Raw genomic sequence first — 4,552 nt, forward strand, 5'->3', positions numbered from 1 at the left:
AGATTAGGTATTTATTTTTCTTCAGAGTTCTTAAGAATGAATTCTAGTGTTTCAAGGTGATGTTCTTATCATCACCAAAGCTGATTGATTCTCATCAATTTAGCTCTTGAATGCAATGTCCTGCTGAAGCTTAGCCGGCCATGTCTAATTCCTTTAGACTAAAGCTTTAGACTAACATTGCATGATTCCTGGAATTCTCATTAAGAATTTTGATACCTTTATTTTCCTTTTCACTTAATTTTCAAAAAAAAAGCACAAAAAAATTACAAAATCATAAAAACCAAAAATATTTGATGTTTCTTGCTTAAGTCTGGTGTCTCATCTTAAGTTTGGTGTCAATTGCATGCATTCATTCATGTGTCTTAAGGATCTTCAAGTAATCCTTGATGATTTTTGTGTTCTAATCTTTGAATTCAATTGGCTTGAGTGTTTATGTGTCTCATATAGTGTCAATAGTATACAAACTGCTAAGTTTGGTGTCTTACATGCATTGTTATTTGATTATTCCTCATTATTAAAAATCCAAAAATATTTTTAATTTGTGTCTTTTCAAGTCAATAATACAGAGAATTGAAGATTCAGAACATACTGCAGAGGAATCACACAGAAAAAGCTGGGCATTCAAAAATGCCCAGTGAAGAAGGACAGACTGGCGTTTAAACGCCAGCCAGGGTGCCTGGTTGGGCGTTTAACGCCCAAAAGGGTATAGTTTTGGGCGTTAAATGCCAGAATGTGCACATTCTGGGCGTTTAACGCCAGGATGGTGCTAGGGGGAAGATTTTGTTTTTCAAATCAATTTTTTTTTTCAAGTTTTCAAAGTTTTTCAAAATCAAATCTTTTTCAAATCATATCTTTTCAATCAAATGTTTTCAAAATCAATTTCTTTCCTTTTTCAAAGATACTTACTAACAATTAATGATTTGATTGAACATTTTTTGCCTTTTCTGTTAAGGAAGGTTTTATGTTTGAAACATATCTTTTCTTGTTAGGCAAGTCATTAATTTTTAAAAATCATATCTTTTCAAATTGTTTTCAAATCATATCTTTTAAAATTGTTTTCAAATCATATCTTTTTAAAATTGTTTTCAAATCATATCTTTTTAAAATTGTTTTCAAATCATATCTTTTCAATCACATCTTTTTAAAACCAATCATATCTTCTTAACCACATCTTTTTCAAAATAGTTTTCAATCAAATCTTTTTCAAAAATCACTTGATTTCTTTTCCACTTTTATTTTCGAAAATCAATTAGTGTTTTTCAAAAATGTTTTCAAAATCTTTTACTTAATTTTCGAAAATTACTTCCCTTCTTCTCACATCCTTCTATTTCTGAACTAACTCTACTCCTTAATGCAAAATTCGAACTCCATCTTCTTTGATAAGTTCGAATTTTCTACTTCTGTCTTCTACTTTTCTTTTCCTCTGACACCTCAAGGAATCTCTATACTGTGACATAGAGGATTCCATATTTTCTTGTTCTCTCTTTCATATGAGCAGGAACAAAGACAAAGGCATTCTTGTTGAAGCTGACCCTGAACCTGAAAGGACCTTGAAGCGAAAGCTAAGAGAAGCTAAGACTCAACTCTCTGTTGAGGACCTGACCGAATTCTTCAAGGAAGAAGAACCCATGGCAGCCGAAAACAACAACAATGCCAACAATGCAAAGAAGGTGCTGGGTGACTTTACTGCACCTACTCCCAATTTCTATGGGAGAAGCATCTCTATCCCTGCCATTGGAGCAAACAACTTTGAGCTTAAACCTCAATTAGTTTCTCTAATGCAACAGAATTGCAAGTTCCATGGACTTCCAATGGAAGATCCTCATCAGTTTTTAGCTGAGTTCTTGCAAATCTGTGACACAGTCAAGACTAATGGGGTAGACCCTGAGGTCTATAGACTTATGCTATTCCCTTTTGCTGTAAGAGATAGAGCTAGAATATGGTTGGACTCTCAACCTAAAGAAAGCCTGGACTCTTGGGAAAAGCTAGTCAATGCCTTCTTGGCAAAGTTCTTTCCACCTCAAAAATTGAGTAAGCTTAGAGTGGAAGTCCAAACCTTCAGACAAAAGGATGGAGAATCCCTCTATGAAGCTTGGGAAAGATACAAACAATTAATCAGAAAATGTCCCTCAGACATGCTTTCTGAATGGAGCATCATAGGTATTTTCTATGATGGTCTCTCTGAACTATCCAAGATGTCTTTGGATAGCTCTGCTGGAGGATCTCTTCATCTGAAGAAGACGCCTACAGAGGCTCAAGAACTAATTGAAATGGTTGCAAATAACCAATTCATGTACACTTCTGAAAAGAATCCTGTGAACAATGGGACAAGTCAGAAGAAAGGAGTTCTTGAGATTGATGCTCTGAATGCCATACTGGCTCAGAACAAGATATTGACTCAACAAGTCAATTTGATTTCTCAAAGTCTGTCTGGGATGCAAAATGCACCTGGCAGTACTAAGGAAGCTTCATCTGAAGAAGAAGCTTATGATCCTGAGAACCCTTCAATGGAAGAGGTGAATTACCTAGGAGAACCCTATGGAAACTCCTATAATTCTTCATGGAGAAATCACCCCAATTTCTCATGGAAGAATCAAGAGAAACCTCACCAAGGTTTCAACAACAATAATGGTGGAAGAAACAGGTTTAGCAATGGCAAGCCTTTTCCATCATCTTCTCAGCAACAGACAGAGAATTCTAAGCAGAACTCCTCTGACTTAGCAACCATGGTCTCTGATCTAATCAAAACCACTCAAAGTTTCATGACTGAAACAAGGTCCTCCATCAGGAACTTGGAGGCACAAGTGGGACAGCTGAGCAAGAAAGTTACTGAATTCCCTCCAAGTACTCTTCCAAGCAATACAGAAGAAAATCCAAAAGGAGAGTGCAAAGCCATAACCATGGCCGAATCTGGAGAGGAAGGAGAGGAGGTGAACGCCACTGAGGAAGGCCTCAATGGGCGTGCACTGACCTCCTCTGAGTTCCCCAATGAGGAACCATGGGAATCTGAGGCTCAAAATGAGACCATAGAGATTCCATTGGATTTACTTCTGCCATTCATGAGCTCTGATGAGTATTCTTCCTCTGAAGAGGATGAGTATGTCACTGAAGAGCAAGTTGCTAAATACCTTGGAGCAATCATGAAGCTAAATGACAAGTTATTTGGAAATGAGACTTGGGAGGATGAACCACCTTTGCTCACCAAAGAACTGGATGACTTGTCTAGGCAGAAACTACCTCAAAAGAGGCAGGATCCTGGGAAGTTTTCTATACCTTGTACCATAGGCACCATGACCTTCAAGAAGGCCTTGTGTGACTTAGGGTCAAGTGTAAACCTCATGCCCCTCTCTGTAATGGAGAAATTAGGGATCTTTGAGGTGCAAGCTGCAAGAATCTCATTAGAGATGGCAGACAATTCAAGAAAACAAGCTCATGGACTTGTAGAGAATGTTTTGGTGAAGATTGAAGACCATTACATCCCTACTGATTTCATAGTCCTAGAGATTGGGAAGTGCATGGATGAATCCATCATCCTTGGCAGACCCTTCCTAGCCACAGCAAAGGCTGTGATTGATGTTGATAGAGGAGAGTTGATCATTCAAGTGAATGAAGAATCCTTGGTGTTTAAGGCCCAAGGACATCCCTCTATCATCATGGAGAGGAAGCATGAAGAGCTTCTCCCAAAACAGAGCCAAGCAGAGCCCCCACAGTCAAACTCTAAGTTTGGTGTTGGGAGGCCACAACCAAACTCTAAGTTTGGTGTTGAACCCCCACATTCAAACTCTAAGTTTGGTGTTGGGAGGTTCCAACACGGTTCTGAGTATTTCTGAGGCTCCATGAGAGCCCTCTGTCAAGCTACTGACATTAAAGAAGCGCTTGTTGGGAGGCAACCCAATGTTTTATAATTAACTATTTTCTTTTGTTATTTTATCTTTTTTGTAGGTTGATGATCATAAGAAGTCACAAAAACAATGAAAAAAGCAAAAACAGAATGAAAAACAGGAAGAAAAACAGCACACCCTGGAGGAGAAGAAGCTGGCGTTCAAACGCCAGTAATGCTAGCTGTTGGGCGTTTAACGCCCAGTCTGGCACCATTCTGGGCGTTTAACGCCAGAAAGGGGCACCAGACTGGCGTTAAACGCCATTAAAGGGCAACAACCTGGCGTTAAACGCCAGGAATGGGCACCAGCCCGGCGTTTAACGCCAGAAATGGCTCAAAACGTGATTTTGAGCAACATTTGGTGCAGGGATGACTTTTCCTTGACACCTAAGGATCTGTGGACCCCACAGGATCCCCACAAACCCCTCACCTATCAAATCCCATCTTTCTCTTCACCACTCACCTCCATAAAACCCCACTTACCTCACCATCCAAATTCAAACCACTACTTCTTCCCCTTTTGGCCGAACCACAAAGCCATCTCCCTCTCCTCCATTTCTTCTTCTTCTACTCTCTTTTTTCTTTTGCTCGAGGACGAGCAAACCTTCTAAGTTTGGTGTGGTAAAAGCATTGCTTTTTGTTTTTCCATAACCATTTATGGCATCCAAAGCC

The 4,552-nt window shown here is 39.2% G+C and overlaps 1 non-coding gene across 1 annotated transcript; it reads right to left on the minus strand.

Annotated features, from left to right (window-relative positions):
- Positions 1–2,033: 2,033 nt before the first annotated feature.
- On the minus strand, positions 2,034–2,141 carry LOC130964339 (small nucleolar RNA R71). The gene has a single exon (XR_009080437.1). It is a non-coding gene; the product is annotated as a small nucleolar RNA R71 (small nucleolar RNA).
- Positions 2,142–4,552: the final 2,411 nt, after the last annotated feature.

Source organism: Arachis stenosperma, chromosome 2, assembly GCF_014773155.1.
Source record: "Arachis stenosperma cultivar V10309 chromosome 2, arast.V10309.gnm1.PFL2, whole genome shotgun sequence".
Classification (NCBI taxonomy): domain Eukaryota; kingdom Viridiplantae; phylum Streptophyta; class Magnoliopsida; order Fabales; family Fabaceae; genus Arachis; species Arachis stenosperma.